At 36.2% G+C, this 17,151-nt stretch overlaps 1 protein-coding gene and 3 non-coding genes across 4 annotated transcripts in view; 1 reads left to right on the forward strand and 3 right to left on the reverse strand.

Annotated features, from left to right (window-relative positions):
* LOC110650912 (UPF0481 protein At3g47200) overlaps positions 1-17,151 on the forward strand; it is a 51,924-nt gene that overhangs the window by 9,320 nt on the left and 25,453 nt on the right. The window lies entirely within an intron of this gene.
* On the reverse strand, positions 3,433-3,539 carry LOC131169946 (small nucleolar RNA R71). Its single transcript, XR_009140891.1, has one exon. It is a non-coding gene; the product is annotated as a small nucleolar RNA R71 (small nucleolar RNA).
* On the reverse strand, positions 11,671-11,777 carry LOC131170033 (small nucleolar RNA R71). The gene has a single exon (XR_009140976.1). It is a non-coding gene; the product is annotated as a small nucleolar RNA R71 (small nucleolar RNA).
* On the reverse strand, positions 15,009-15,115 carry LOC131169984 (small nucleolar RNA R71). The gene has a single exon (XR_009140927.1). It is a non-coding gene; the product is annotated as a small nucleolar RNA R71 (small nucleolar RNA).

Genomic DNA, 17,151 nt, shown 5'->3' on the forward strand with positions numbered 1-17,151 from the left:
AGCTGCCTGGGCCGCAAAACAGTCCAAGCAGGCGACACTGAGAAGGCGTTGCCTAGGCTCCAGGTGCACCTAGGTTCAAAGCGCATCCCAGGCGCCCTATTTAATGAAGGGGACTTTTATAACAACCCCACTTCACCCCGATGGTAGAAGTTTAAAAAAAAAAAGGTGAAAAGCAGAAGTCAAGAAGAAGAAGACAAGAAGAAGAAGAAGAAGAAGATTCTATAAAATTGGCTAACCTCTGCATTCAGGTTCGTTATTTTTTACTTCCTCTTTTATTTCTTTTTCATTCCTTCCTTCCTTTCTTTCCTTCTTTCTTATCATCGGCTTCTTCTCCATCTTCTTTTCTTCCTTCTTGGTGGTTCTCAAGCCATGGCTACTGCTTTCTTTATTCTTCCTTTCTTCATTTTTGTTGGTTTTCAAGCCATGGCTGCTACTAGCATGCTCTTTTCTTTTCAAAATTTCCCCTATTATGCTACTGAAATTTTTGGTGATTTAGGGTTTCATCTATGCTGCATCTGCTACTTTTTCTTTATTCTTCTTTTCTTCATTTTTGCTGGTTTTCAAGCCATGGCTGTTGCTAGCATGCTCTTTTCTTTTCAATTTTTCCCCCATTATGCTGTTGAAATCTTCGGTGATTTAGGGTTTTACCTATGCTGCATTTGCTGCTTTTTTTTTTCTTTTGAGTTGATTTTTGTTATTTGATGACACCAGCTGCTTTGTGCTTTCTGATGACACAAGTTGCTAGTTGATGACACCAGTTGCTTGCTTGCTTTCTTTTTGCTATTATTTTTCAATTCTTTGTTCAACATTTGGCTATTTGTTGATTTAAATTATAATAAAGAGTGATAAGTGCATAATTTATTAATTTTACTCTCATCACATTTATTGTTTTTAGTGTGTTTTTATGTTTAATTCAGTTGGTTAAAATATTTTTATCATCTAGGCATATTTTTAGATAGTTGTGGAATAATTATGTTAAATAGAGAAATTTTCAGCATTTGACCTTTGCTGTATTTTTCAGGTGTTTCTAAAGTTGTGAATCTCCAAATTGAGTGCTGTTTAATCTAGTGAAAAGCTAAGATAGAGCACTTCAAATGATAAAGAGGGACCAAAGCCCAAATCAGTCTCCAAGGTTGACAAAATGAGCTATAGATCTATTGCAAAAGCCTAGATTTGATGTGTCACGACTAGTTTCAGTATTTATTTTGTATCTAGAGTTTTAGACGTCCAAATGAAGCAAGGCCAAGCCCAATTGAACCTTAAGAGCCACCTTTACAACTTCTATGAAGGGCTGGACATGAGATGAGGCCATTTTAATTATCAAAAATGACAATGAAGTCGTCACTATGGGCTAGACCGTCTGTCTGAACTAGTCTCAGTTTTTGAGCCATAACTTGGGCTGTATACATCAGATTTGGGCAAATGAGTACCCGTTCGAAAGCTAAGAAATAGGGCTACAACTTTCCTGAAGAGGGCAGAGGCAAATTTGGAAAGAAAATCGCTGAAAATCGGCCTTGATTCCAAAAACGTGAATATAGGCTGAAAATCTGCCTCTTTAAATTTCAAAACTTTTCCTAGTTTGGTTCCTATCTTTGAGATTAGGTTTTTGACTATAAATACGTCTTTGGGCAGCAACTAAAATCATCCCAATTCAGACCTTTGTTCTCCATAGAAGACATTCGTTCTCCATTCTCTTTTCAGATTTCTTCTTTATTTTTCCTTTATTTTTTCTGTAAGCCATGAACATGAGTGGCTAAGTTTTTAATTCAGTTCAAGGGATTCAAGTTCTTATGTGTGATTTGTGAGACTAGGTTCTTAATTTAATTTATGTCTTTTTGAATATCTATTATTTTCTGATTTAATTATTTTTGATCTGTTGAATGATTTGCTAAAAAGGCCTATTAGTTAATTGTTTGATTTGATCAATTGCTAGTTCATCTTCATAATCTGTAATTGTTGTGTAAGATTAAACATGAGTAGCAATTAGGTTTTATTGATTATGATCCAAGTTTTTGATAATAACCTAAGGAAATAATAGGGTGGATTAAATGATTTATGCTTCATAAATTGTTGTTCAGCTTAACTACTTCCTTTTCTTAAAGCAGTTATTAATTTGATGAGGATTGCTTAATACCAACTCAGTTAATAATTAGAGTCAAGAAGAGTGCTGGGCTCGAATTGATGAGTATAGGAAAGTCAGGGGTTTACCTCGCTGTTTTGTAAATCTACGTTAAGTATTCAATAAGATATAATTGTATTTCTTTTGTCTATGATCCAATCAATGCATTGGAATGAGAATTACCTTTGACTGAAGTTTGTTTAATTTGAGAGTTTCTTATTTAATTTTAGATCTTAATTTTTTATTTTTTATTTCTTCTTTGGATTGCGAATTACCCCCCCCCCCCAACCTTTGTTTCTTTTTTTCATTACACAAGTGCACGAAATTTAATAATTCAGTCTCTAGGGTTTGACCTGGACTTACCACTTATTGCAGAAAATATTTCACAACTGGTAATTTCAGTTAATTGAATTTCTGGTGGATTCGACAATCATCAAGAATTTTGGCGCCATTGCCGGGGAATGAAATTTATTGAATTTTGTGTTTTCTGTGTTAGAATATTCTGTTATTAATTTTATTTGTGAGTTGTTTCTATTTTCAGGTTTTTGAAGAAAAAAAAAATATTACGGTGTTACTGTTCAGTGTTACTATTCATTAAAAATTCTGGTTGAATTTGGAGGGCAGCCCATACCTATTTTGAAGGAAATGACGCTCTGATCAAGACCAATCAATCTATAGGATTCTTTGGCCCCACCCTCTTGAGGCCAAATTCGATTGTTTTCTAGGGTTTTGAAGCATTTTTCTATTTTTACTTTGATTTCTTTTTGTTTATGACAAGAATTTCTCAATTTGGTGAGTTGATCTTTGATCCAGAAATAGAAAAAACAGCTAAACGTTTGAGAAAATTGGCTAAGCAAGCTAGGCAGATTCCGAGTACATCTGAAGGAGTCCAATCTCCAAAGGAGTTAAGTTCAGATTCAAAGTCAGAGTCAAATTCCAAAAACGAAACCATGGCTGCTAGAACTTTGAAAGAGTTGGCTGCTCCTGATCTAAACCAACAGCCTTTGTGTATCCAATACCCTGCTTTAAATGTTGCTTTTAAGTTGAAATCTGGACTAATCCATTTGTTGCCTAAATTTCATGGTCTTGCAGGTGAGGATCCACATAAGCATCTAAAGGAATTTCATGTTGTGTGTTCCAGCATGAAACCTCAAGGAGTTTCAGAGGATCAAATCAAGCTTCGAGCTTTCCCTTTCTCACTGGAAGGCACAGCTAAGGATTGGTTGTATTACCTTCCTTCTGGATCTGTCAACTCATGGAATGGGATGAAGTAGATATTTTTGTAGAAATATTTTCCTGCTTCCCGTGCTGCCAACATAAGAAAAGAAATTTGTGGCATCCGACAGTACAATGGAGAGAGTTTGTATGAGTATTGAGAGTGATTTAAGAAGCTATGTGCAAGCTGTCCCCATCATCAAATAAGTGAGCAGCTATTGATTCAGTATTTCTATGAGGGATTACTACCAATGGACCGCAGTATGATAGATGCTGCCAGTGAAGGAGCTTTGGTTGACAAAACACTAGATGAAGCAAGGAGGCTGATTGCTAACATGGCAGCAAATTCTCAGCAGTTTGGAATGAGAATGGATCACACACCTATGAAGGTTAATGAGGTAAGTACATCTAACCTTGAGAAACAAATTTCTAATTTAACTTCTTTGGTGAGGCAATTGGCTGTAGGGAACATGCAGACTATTAAGGTATGTGAAATTTGTTCAGGTTCGGGTCATGCTACTGACATGTGTCCTGCATTACAAGAGGATGAATCAATGCAACATGCTAATGCAGTAGGACATTATGGACAGCCACAACGCAGGTATGATCCCTATTCTAATACTTATAATCCAGGATGGAAAGCTCCCATCACAAACAGTCATGAATCCTAGAGAAAATGCAAATACGATACTGTTACGGAGTGGGAAAGAAGTTGATAATCAGACTCCACATGAGTCAATGAAAAAGAAGAAGCAAGGAGAAAAAGAGTCTGAAGTTGAGGTAAATACTGAAGCTAAACTGAATAACGTTAATAATTTTGTTCTTCCTCCATTCCCTTGTAGGTTGGCCAAGATGAAGAAAAAAGAATAAGAGAAAGAAATTTTAGAGACTTTCAGAAAGGTGGAGGTGAATATACCCTTACTTGATGCGATCAAACAAGTTCCCAATTATGCTAAATTCCTTAAGGAACTATGCACTACAAAGCGCAAGTTTAGGATTAATGAGAAGATCAGTGTGGGGGAAAATGTGTTAGCATTAACTCAGCAAAAATTACCCCCTAAGTGTAAGGATCCAGGTTCATTTTCTATTCCCTGCAGAATAGGTGATTCTAAGTTTGAACGTGCAATGGCAGATTTAGGAGCATCTATTAATGTTATGTCAAATTCAGTTTTTCAAACTTTAAATTTGGGTCCTTTGAAAGAAACCAGTGTCATTGTTCAATTAGCTGATCATTCTAATGCTTACCCATTGGTAGTAGTTGAGGATGTGTTGGTGCAGGTTAGAGAATTGATTTTTCCTGTAGATTTTTACATTCTGGATATGGAGGATAGTGTTCCCACATCAAAGTTAGCTTTGATTTTATTTGAAAGACCTTTCCTAAAAATTGCTAAGACAAAAATTGATGTGGATAATGGTACCTTAACTATGGAGTTTGATGGAGAGACTGTCAAATTTAATATCTTTGATGCCATGAAGTATCCTGCTGATGATCATTTTGTTTTTTCTATTGATGTTGTTGACACAATTGTGCAGGATGTTTTTGAGTTAAGCATGGAGAATGAGTTAGAAGTGGTGATTAGTCAAGGAATTCAAGAAATCAGTACCAATCCACCATTAAGTGTAGAGGTTCAAGAAGCAGTAATGGCATTACAGTCATTACCTCCTGTTCAAAAAAGGTATGGAGTACTAAAGATCGATTTACCTGTATATCACACAAAATTATTACCTTCTGTGGTGCAGGCACCAGTTCATGAACTCAAGCCTTTACCTGAGCATTTGAAGTATGTTTACTTGGGAGACAATGAGACACTTCTAGTTATCATCTCAAGTAATTTAACACAGATTCAAGAAGACAGATTGATTAGGGTTCTGAGAGTACACAAGGAAGCAATTGGATGGACAATAGCTGACATCAAAGGTATAAGTCCATCAGTGTGCATGTACAGGATTTTACCAGAGGATGATGCTAAACCGAGTAGAGAAGCTCAAAGGAGATTGAACCCACAGATGATGGAGGTTGTGAAGAAGGAGATTTTAAAGCTACTGGATGCGGGAGTTATTTACCCAATTTCAGACAGCAAATGGGTAAGTTTAGTCCAAGTAGTGCTAAAAAAACCAGGAGTCACTGTGGTAGCAAATCAAGATAATGAACTTGTTCCAACAAGGATTCAGAGTGGATGGCGAATAAGCATAGACTACTGAAAGCTGAATTCAACAACAAGGAAGGACCACTTCCCACTGCCATTCATTGATCAGATGCTTGAAAGGTTAGCAGGTAAGTCTTATTTCTGCTTTCTTGATGGTTTTTCTGGATATAATCAAATTGTGATTGCACCGGAGGATCAAGAGAATACTACCTTCACTTGCCCTTTTGGAACTTTTGCTTTTAGAAGGATGCCCTTCAGGCTTTGTAATGCACCTGCCACATTTCAAAGATGCATGATGAGCATATTTTCATATTACATTGATACTTGCATTGACGTGTTCATGGATGATTTTATTGTGTATGGTGATTCATTTGATGCATGTTTACATCATTTAACTTCTGTTCTTGAGAGATGCATTGAGAAAAATCTTGTTTTGAATTATGAGAAGTGTCATTTTATGGTCAAACAGGGGATTGTGTTGGGTCATGTTGTATCTAATAGGGGTATTGAGGTAGATAAGTCTAAAATTGATTTAATTGTGAACTTACCCTACCCCACAACTATGAGGGAAGTATGCTCTTTTCTTGGTCATGCAGGTTTCTATCACAGGTTCATTAAGAATTTCTCTAAGATAGCATTGCCTTTGTCTAGACTCTTGCAAAAAGATGTTTCTTTTAAGTTCAGTGAAGAGTGCAAGGAGGCTTTTGACAAATTAAAATCTGCATTGATATCACCCCCTATTATCGAGGCTCCTGATTGGACAATACCGCTTGAAATTATGTGTGACGCGGGTAATTATGCAGTAGGAGCAGTTTTAGGGCAGCGTATTGGGAAACTCTTTCATGTGATTTATTATGCATCCAGAACACTCAATTCAGCTTAGCGCAATTATTCTGCAACCGAAAAAGAGTTTTTAGCTATAGTTTTTGCTTTAGATAAATTTCGGTCATATTTGCTTGGTTCTAAAATAATTATCTTCTCTGATCATGCAGCGTTGAAGTATCTCTTGGCAAAGAAGGAAGCAAAAACAAGGTTGATTAGATGGATCCTTCTGCTGCAAGAATTTGATCTTCAAATCAAGGATAAGAAAGGAGCTGAGAACCTGGTAGCAGATCATTTGAGTAGGTTAGTGACACAAAAAGATCCACTTCCTTTGCAGGAACTTTTTCCTGATGGGCAGTTATTTAAATTACAAGGTATGATCCCTTGGTATGCTGATTTGGTGAATTATTTGGTTACTAAGATTGTGCCTTTTGATTTGAGTAGAACTAAGAAAGAGAAACTGAAAAGTGAAGCTAAGTATTGTGTGTGGGATGACCCATATTTGTGGAAATTTTATTCAGATCAAATTATTAGGAGATGTGTTCCTGATAATGAGATTCAATCTATTCTTGCTTTTTGTCATGCCTATGCATGTGGAGGTCATTTTGGACCCAAGAGAACAGGTAGAAAAATATTAGATTGTGGTTTTTACTGGCCCACTATATTTTGTGATTCATATTTGATTTGCAAAAATTGTGAACAATGTCAAAGAATAGGAAGTTTAACCCATAGAAATGAGATGATTCAAAATACAATACTTGTTTGTGAGATTTTTGATGTGTGGGGTATTGATTTTATGGGTCTATTTCCTTCTTCTTTTGGCTTTGTTTATATATTACTTGCTGTTGATTATGTTTCAAAATGGTTGGAAGCCAAAGCCACGAGGATTGATGATTCTAAAGCTGTTGTAGGTTTTATCAAGTTAAACATTTTTAGCTGGTTTGGAGTTCCTAGAGCTTTAATTAGTGATCGGGGCACACATTTTTGTAATAGAACTGTTGAGGCATTGTTGAGGAGATATGGTGTTTTTCATAGAATATCTACAACTTATCACCCTCAAACAAGTGGACAAGCAGAGGTGTCTAACAGAGAGATCAGGTCTATTTTGGAAAAAACAGTGAAGCCAAATAGAAAAGATTGGAGCCTTAGACTTAATGATGCTTTGTGGGCTTACAGGACTGCTTATAAGACACCTATAGGTATGTCCCCCCTACATATTGGTATTTGGTAAGTTGTGTCACCTTTCTGTTGAGTTAGAACATAAGGCTTATTGGGCTGTTAGACAATGTAATTTGGATTTGGATACTGCTGGTGTGGAAAGAAAATTACAATTGCAGGAATTAGAATAAATTCGACTTAAGGCTTATGAGAACTCTAAGATCTATAAAGAAAAGACCAAGGCATTCCATGACAAACTAATTCTAAGGAAGCAGTTTGTGGTTGGGCAAAAAGTTTTATTGTATAATTTCATATTGAAGCTGATGCCTGGTAAGTTGCGTTCTTATTGGATTGGACCCTTTATTGTTACTAATGTGTTTCCTTATGGTGCAATTGAAATTCAAAGTTTAGGAACTAATAAGGTGTTCAAGGTCAATGGTCATAGACTCAAGCCATTTTATGAAGGGTTTCAGGAGCATACAGTGGAGGAGCTCAAATTGAGTAACCCAATTTATATGGATTAAGGAACTTTGCCATGTCGAGCTAACGACGTTAACAAAGGCGCTTCTTGGGAGGCAACCCATGGGTGGCTTGTTAGCCACAATCAGATTTCTTTTATTTCTCTTATTTTATTTTATTTTTTTTTTCCTTTTGCATTTGGGCTTTACATTGGGGACAATATAAGTTTTAAGTGTGGGGGAGGAGAAATTTGTTGCTACAATTTTTTTTAATTCTTAAAATAAAATAAAATAAAATAAAATTTGTTCTCATAAGCTTGATTCATGATTCTATATTAACTCTCGGAGAGAAGTGCTTTGTCCTTGAAATGACTTTTCTATTTTAGATTGAATTTTTGAAATTTTAGGCAAGATAATAATAACTTTAATGATGGATTTTTCTTCTTCTCCATACCATAGAGCAATTTTTTTTTCCTGCATAAATCATTTTAGGCTTGATTTAATGGTGAAATGATTAGTTATGTATATGTACTTTAAACTAGTGTCATGCATATTTCAGAACTTTGTTTAATCTATCAGGACACTTTATAATATGTAGATGTATAAATTGGGGGAAATAAAAGGTTGAACTTGAAAATTGCTCCACTATTTTAGTTAAGCAAACTAACCATGCGTCTTCATGAACCCCATGTTGATTCTCAGGCCAAAAGCTAGCTAGGATATGAGCAAAGTACTTTTCTGAAAGTGACGGTTGAAATAAAAAAAAAAAAGTAACTATGACAGGAGAGAAGTAACAATTTCAAATAAAATAAAGAAAAGGGGCATTTCTATCTCTCCTAAGATTTGCAAAGAGCTATAATTGTTGCGTCTTGATAAATTAACCTTGTGTTTTGGTGTGTGTTGACTTAAAAATTTTATGGAACTTTAATTGTGTGAGCTTAATTGATTTCAAGCCTTTTGTTTTGTGTTGGAAAATTGTTGATATGGTGTTGATGGAATTTGTTGTGATGGTTATTACCTTACTTGCCTCTTCTTTCAAATTTTTAATCTTTTGTTAGAGAATGTTGTGATAGGGTGAAGTTAAGGAACTTCTAAGTGGAGTTGATTGAGAGTTTAAGTCATGCTTGAGGACAAACATGGAATAAGTGTGGGGGAATTTGATAAGTGCATAATTTATTAATTTTACTCCCATCACATTTAGTGTTTTTAGTGTGTTTTTATGTTTAATTCAGTTGGTTAAAATATATTTATCATCTAAGCATATTTTTAGATAGTTGTGGAATAATTGTGTTAAATGGAGAAATTTTCAGCATTTAACATTTGCTATATTTTCTAGGTGTTTCTAAAGTTGTGGGTCTCCAAATTGAGTGCTGTTTAATCCAGTGAAAAGCTAAGATAGAGCACTTCAAATGATAAAGAGGGACCAAAGCCCAAATTAGTCTCCAAGGTTGACAAAATGAGCTATGGATCTATTGCAAAAACCCAGATTTGATGTGTCATAACCAGTTTCAGTATTTATTTTGTATCTGGAGTTTCAGACATCCAAATGAAGCAAGGCCAAGCCTAATTGAACCTTAAGAGCCACCTCTACAACTTCTATGAAGGGCTGGACGTGAGATGAGGCCATTTTAATTGTAAAAAATGGCAATAAAGTCGTCACTATGGGTTGGACCGTCTGTCTGAACCAATCTCAATTTTTGGGCCATAACTTGGGCTGTAGACCTCGGATTTGGGCAAATGAGAACCCATTGGAAAGCTAAGAAATAGGGCTACAACTTTCCTGAAGAGGGCAGAGGCAGATTCGGAAAGAAAGTTGCTGAAAATCTGCCTTGATTCCAAAAACGTGAATGCAGGTTGAAAATATGCATCTTGAATTTTAAAACCTTTCCTAGTTTGGTTTGGTTCCTATTTTTGGGGTTAGGTTTTTGACTATAAATACGTCTTTAGGCAGCAGCAAAGGGCATCCCAATTCAGACCTTCGTTCTCCATTTGAAGGCTTTCATTCTCCATTCTCTTTTTAGATTTCTTCTTTATTTTTTTTTATTTTTCTGTATGCCATGAACTTGAGTGGCCAAGTTTTTAATTTAGCTCAAGGGATTCAAGTTCTTATGTATGATTTGTGAGACCAGGTTCTTAATTTAATTTATGTCTTTTTGAATATCTATTTTTTTCTGATTTAATTATTTTTGATCTGTTGAATGATTTTCTAAAAAGGCCTATTAGTTAATTGTTTGATTTGATCAATTGCTAGTTTATCTTCATAATCCATAATTGTTGTGTAAGATTGAACATGAGTAGCAATTAGGTTTTATTGATTATGATCCAAGTTTTCGATAATAACCTAAGGAAACAATATGGTGGATTAAATGATTTATGCTTCATAAATTATTGTTCAGCTTAACTACTTCTTTTTCTTAAAGCAGTTATTAATTTGATGAGGATTGCTTAATACCAATTCAGTTAATAATTAGAGTCAAAAAGAGTGCTGGGCTCGAATTGATGAGTATAGGGAAGTCAGGGGTTTACCTCGTTGTTTGGTAAATCTACGTTAAGTATTCAATAAGATATAATTATATTTCTTTTATCTATGATCGAATCAATGCATTAGAATGAGAATTACCTTGGACTGAAGTTTGTTTATTTTGAGAATTTCTTATTTAATTTTAGATCTTAATTTTTGATTTCTTCTTTGGATTGCGAATTACAGTCCCCCCCCCCCCCCCAACCTTTGTTTCTTTTTCCATTACATAAGTGCATGAAATTTAATAATTCAATCTCTAGGGTTCAACCTGGACTTACCGCTTATTACAGAAAATATTTTATAACTGGTAATTTCAGTTAATTTAATTTCTGGTGGATTCGACACCTATCAAGAATTTTGGCACCGTTGTCGGGGACTGAAGTTTATTTGATTTCATGTTTTTGGTGTTAGATATTCTGTTATTAATTTTTGTTTGTGAGTTGTTGCTATTTTCAGGTTTTTGGAAAAGAAAAAAGAAAAAAATATATAATAATTACGATGTTACTGTTCATTAAGGATTTTGGTTGAATTTGGAGGGCGGCCCATACCTATTTTGAAGGAAACGACGCTCTGATCAAGACCAATTAATCCATAGGATTTCTTGGCCGCACCCTCTTGGGGCCAAATTCAATTGTTTTCTAGTGTTTTAAGGCATTTTTCTGTTTTTACTTTGATTTTTTTTTATGACAAGAATTTCTCAATCTGGTGAGTTGATCTTTGAACCAGAAGTAGAAAAAAACAGCTAAACGGTTGAGAAAATTGGCTAAACAAGCTAGGCAGATTCCAAGTACATATGAAGGAGTCTAATCTCCAAAGGAGCTAATTTCGGATTTGGATTCAGAGTCAAGTTTCGAAAATGAGACCATGGCTGCTGCTAGAACTTTGAAAGAGTTGGCTGCTCCTGATCTAAACCAACAGCCTTTGTGTATCCAATACCCTGCTTTAAATGTTGCTTTTGAATTGAAATCAGGACTAATCCATTTGTTGCCTAAGTTTCATGGTCTTGCAGGTGAGGATCCACATGAGCATCTAAAGGAATTTCATGTTGTGTGTTCCAGCATGAAACCTCAAGGAGTTTCAGAGGATCAGATCAAGCTTCGAGCTTTTCCTTTCTCACTGGAGGGCACAGCTAAGGATTGGTTGTATTACCTTCCTTCTGGATCTGTCAACTCATGGAATGGGATGAAGCAGATATTTTTGGAGAAGTATTTTCCTGCTTCTCGTGATGCTAACATAAGAACAGAAATTTGTGGCATCCGGCAGTACAATGGAGAGAGCTTGTATGAGTATTGGGAGAGATTTAAGAAGCTGTGTGCAAGCTGTCCCCATCATCAAATAAGTGAGCAGCTTTTGATTCAGTATTTCTATGAGGGACTTCTACCAATGGACCGCAGTATGATAGATGCTGCTAGTGGAGGAGCTTTGGTTGACAAGACACCAGAAGAGGCAAGGAGGCTGATTGCTAACATGGCAGCAAATTCTCAGCAGTTTGGAATGAGAATGGATCACACACCTATGAAGGTTAATGAGGTAAGTACATCTAACCTTGAGAAACAAATTTCTTATTTAACTTTTTTGGTGAGGCAGTTGGCTGTAGAGAACATGCAACCTGTTAAGGCATGTGGAATTTGTTCAGGTTCGGGTCATGCTACTGATATGTGTCCTGCGTTACAAGAGGATGAATCAATGCAACATGCTAATGCAGTAGGACATTATGGACAGCTACAACACAGGTATGATCCCTATTCGAATACTTATAGGAATCAATCAGTGCAAAACCGATACCATCAGCAAAGACCACAAGAGAATCAACCACCTCCACCTCCACCTCTGCCTCCCTCAAATCAAGGTATATCACTTGATGAAATTGTTAAGGCTTTGGCTAACAATACCCAACAGTTTCAACAGGAGACCAGAAATAGCATTCAAAACATAGAGAGGCAGATTGGTCAGTTAGCTTCCTCTGTAAGTAAGCTTGAAGCTCAAGGTTTTGGAAAGCTTCCGTCACAAACAGTCATGAACCCCAGAGAAAATGCGAGTGCTATACTATTGCGGAGTGGAAAAGAAGTTGATAATCAGACTCCACATGAGTCAATGAAAAAGAAGCAGCAAGGAGCAAAAGAGTCTGAAGTTTCTGAAATTGAGGTAAATATTGAACCTAACTTGAATAAGGTTAATAATTCTGTTCTTCCTCCATTCCCATGCAGGTTGGCTAAAAATAAGAAAGAAGAACAAGAGAAAAAAATTTTGGAGACTTTCATAAAGGTGGAGGTAAATATACCTTTACTTGATACAATCAAACAAGTTTCCAAGTATGCTAAATTCCTTAAGGAACTATGCACTACAAAGCGCAAGTTGAGGAATAATGAGAAGATCAGTGTGGAGGAAAATGTGTCAGCAGTAATTCAGCAAAAATTACCCGCTAAGTGTAAGGATCCTGGTTTGTTTTCTATTCCCTGCAGAATAGGTGATTCTAAATTTGAACGTGCAATGGCAGATTTAGGAGCATCTATTAATGTTATGTCGAATTCAGTTTTTCAAACTTTAAATTTGGGTTCTTTGAAAGAAACCAGTGTCATTATTCAGTTAGCTGATCGTTCTAATGCTTACCCATTGGGAGTGGTTGAGGATGTGTTGGTGCAAGGAGGCTTTTGACAAATTAAAATCTGCATTGATATCACCCCCTATTATCCAGGCTCTTGATTGGACAATATCATTTGAAATTATGTGTGACGCGAGTAATTATGCAGTGAGAGCAGTTTTAGGGCAGCGTATTTGGAAACTCTTTCATGTGATTTATTATGCATCCAGAACACTCAATTCAGCTCAGCGCAATTATTCTACAATCGAAAAAGAGTTTTTGGCTATAGTTTTTGCTTTAGATAAATTTTGGTCATATTTGCTTGGTTCTAAAATAATTATCTTCTCTGATCATGCAGCGTTGAAGTATCTCTTGGCAAAGAAGGAAGCAAAAACAAGGTTGATTAGATGGATCCTTCTGCTGCAAGAATTTGATCTTCAAATCAAGGATAAGAAAGGAGCTGAGAACCTGGTAGCAGATCATTTGAGCAGATTAGTGACACAAGAAGATCCACTTCCTTTGCAGGAACTTTTTCCTGATGAGCAGTTATTTAAATTGCAAGGTATGATCCCTTGGTATGCTTATTTGGTGAATTATTTGGTTACTAAGGTTGTGCCTTTTGATTTGAGTAGAACTAAAAAAGAGAAATTGAAAAGTGAAGCTAGGTATTATGTGTGGGATGACCCATATTTGTGAAAATTTTGTTCAGATCAAATTATTAGGAGATGTGTTCCTAGGAAAGTCAGGGGTTTACCTCGCTATTTGGTAAATCTACGTTAAGTATTCAATAAGAGATAATGGTATGTCTTTTGTCTATGATCAAATCAATGCATTGGAATGAGAATTACCTTGGACTGAAGTTTGTTTAAATTGAGATTTTCATATTTAGTTCTTGAATTTCTGATTTCTTCTGATTTTGTGTTACAAAACCCCCCAATCTTTGTCTTTTCCTTTTCCCATTACACAAGTGCACAAAAATCCAATAATTCAGTCTCTAGGGTTTGACCTGGACTTACCATTTGCTACAGAAAATATTTTATAGTTGGTAATTTCAGTTAATTTAATTTCTAGTGGATTCAACACCCATCAAGAATTTTGGCGCCGTTGCCGGGGAACTGAAGTTTATTTGATTTTTTGTTTTTGGTGTTAGATATTCTGTTATTAATTTTTTTTGTGAGTTGTTGCTATTTTCAGGTTTTTGAAAAAAAAAATTATATATATATATATATATATATAATTACGGTGTTACTGTTCATTGTTACTGTTCATTAAGGAGTTTGTTTGAATTTGGAGGGTGGCCCATACCTATTTTGAAGGAAATGACGCTCTGATCAAGACCAATCAATCCATAGGATTTCTTGGCCCCACCCTCTTAAGGCCAAATTACATTGTTTTCTAGGGTTTTAAGGCATTTTTCTGTTTTTACTTTGATTTCTTTTTATTTATGACAAGAACTTCTCAATCTAGTGAGTTGATCTTTGATCCAAAAGTAGAAAAAATAGCTAAACAGTTGAGAAAATTGGCTAAGCAAGGTAGGCTGATTCCGAGTACATCTGAAGGAGTCCAATCTCCAAGGGAGCTAAATTCGGATTCGGATTTAGAGTCAAATTCCGAAAACGAAACCATGGCTGCTAGGACTTTAAAAGAGTTAGCTGCTCCTAATCTAAACCAACAGCCTTTGTGTATTCAATACTCTGCTCTAAATGTTGCTTTTAAGTTAAAATCTGGACTAATCCATTTGTTGCCTAAGTTTCATGGTCTTGCAGGTGAGGATCTGCATAAGCATCTAAAGGAATTTCATGTTGTGTGTTCCAGCATGAAACCTCAAGGAGTTTCAGAGTATCAAATCAAGCTTCGGGCTTTTCCTTTCTCACTGGAGGGCACAGCCAAGGATTGGTTGTATTACCTTCCTTCCAGATCTGTCAACTCATGGAATGGGATGAAGCAGATATTTTTGGAGAAGTATTTTCCTGCTTCCCATGCTGCCAACATAAGAAAGGAAATTTGTGGCATCCGGCAGTACAATGGAGAGAGCTTGTATGAGTATTGGGAGAGATATAAGAAGTTGTGCGTAAGCTGTCCCCATCATCAAATAAGTGAGCAGCTATTAATTCAATATTTCTTTGAGGGACTTCTACCAATGGACCGCAGTATGATAGATGCTGCTAGTGGAGGAGCTTTGGTTGACAAGACACTAGAAGAGGCAAGGAGGTTGATTGCTAATTCTCAACAGTTTGGAATGAGAATGGATCGCACACCTATGAAGGTAAAGGAGGTAAGTACATCTAACCTTGAGAAACAAATTTCTGATTTAACTTAATTGGTGAGGCAGTTGGCTATAGGAAACATGCAAACTATTAAGGTATGTGGAATTTGTTCGGGTTCGGGTCATGCTACTGACATATGTCCTGTGTTACAAGAGGATGAATCAATGCAACATGCTAATGCAGTAGGACATAATGGACAACCACAACACAGGTATGATCCCTATTCTAATACTTATAATCCAGGATGGCGAGATCATCCCAATTTGAGTTATGGGAATCAATCGGTGCAAAACTGATACCAACAGCAAAGACCACAAGTGAATCAACCACAACCACCTCCGCCTCCCTCAAATCAAGGTATGTAACTTGATGAAATTGTTAAGGCCTTGGCTAACAATACCCAACAGTTTCAACAGGAGACCAAAAATAGCATTCAAAACATAGAGAGGCAGATTGGTCAGTTAGCCTCATCTGTAAGTAAGCTGGAAGCTCAAGGTTCTGAAAAGCTCCCATCACAAACAGTTATGAACCCTAGAGAAAATGCGAGTGTGATACTGTTGTGAAGTGGGAAAGAAGTTGATAACCAAACTCCACATGAGCCAAAGAAGAAGTAAGGAGAAAAAGAGTCTGAAGTTCCTGAAGCTAAGGTAAATACTGAACCTAAACTGAATAAGGTTAATAATTCTGTTCTTCCTCCATTCCCAAGCAGGTTGGCTAAAAATAAGAAAGAAGAACAAGAGAAAGAAATTTTGGAGACTTTCAGGAAGGTAGAGGTGAATATACCTTTACTTAATACGATCAAACAAGTTCCCAAGTATGCTAAATTTCTTAAGGAACTATGCACTACAAAGCGCAAGTTGAGGAATAATGAGAATATTAGTGTGGGGGAAAATGTGTTGGCATTAATTCAGCAAAAATTACCCCCTAAGTATAAGGATCTAGGTTCATTTTCTATTCCCTGCAGAATAGGTGATTCTAAATTTGAATGTGCAATGGCAGATTTAGGAGCATCTATTAATGTTATGTCAAATTCAGTTTTTCAAACTTTAAATTTGGGTCCTTTGAAAGAAACCAGTGTCATTATTCAGTTAGCTGATCGTTCTAATGCTTACCCATTGGGAGTAGTTGAGAATGTGTTGGTGCAGGTTGGAGAATTGATTTTTCCTACAGATTTTTATATTCTGGATATGGAGGATAGTGTTCCCACATGAAAGACAGCTTTGATTCTGTTTGGAAGACCTTTCCTAAAAACTGCCAAGACAAAAATTGATGTGGATGATGGCACCTTAACTATGGAGTTCGATGGAGAGACTGTCAAATTTAATATTTTTGATGCCATGAAGTACCCTGCTGATGACCATTCTGTCTTTTCTATTGATGTTGTTGATACAATTGTGCAAGATGTTTTTTAACTAAGCATGGAGGATGAATTAGAAGTGGTGATTAGTCAAGGAATTCAAGAAATCAGTACCAATCCACCATTAAGTGTAGAGGTTCAAGAGGCAGTAATGGCATTGCAGTCATTACCTCCTGCTCCAGAAAGGTATGAAGTATCAAAGCTTAACTTACCTGTATCTCACACAAAATTATTACCTTCTGTGGTGCAGGCACCAACTCTTGAACTCAAGCCTTTACCTGAGCATTTGAAGTATGTTTACTTGGGAGACAATGAGACACTTCCAATTATCATCTCAAGTAATCTAACAAAGATTCAAGAAGACAGATTGACTAGGGTTCTGAGAGTACACAAGGAAGCAATTGGATGGACAATAGCTGACATCAAAGGTATAAGCCCATCAGTGTGCATGCACAGGATTTTACTAGAGGATGAGGCCAAACCAAGTAGAGAAAGTCAAAGGAGGT

This window comes from Hevea brasiliensis, chromosome 10 (assembly GCF_030052815.1).
Source record: "Hevea brasiliensis isolate MT/VB/25A 57/8 chromosome 10, ASM3005281v1, whole genome shotgun sequence".
Classification (NCBI taxonomy): Eukaryota; Viridiplantae; Streptophyta; class Magnoliopsida; order Malpighiales; family Euphorbiaceae; genus Hevea; species Hevea brasiliensis.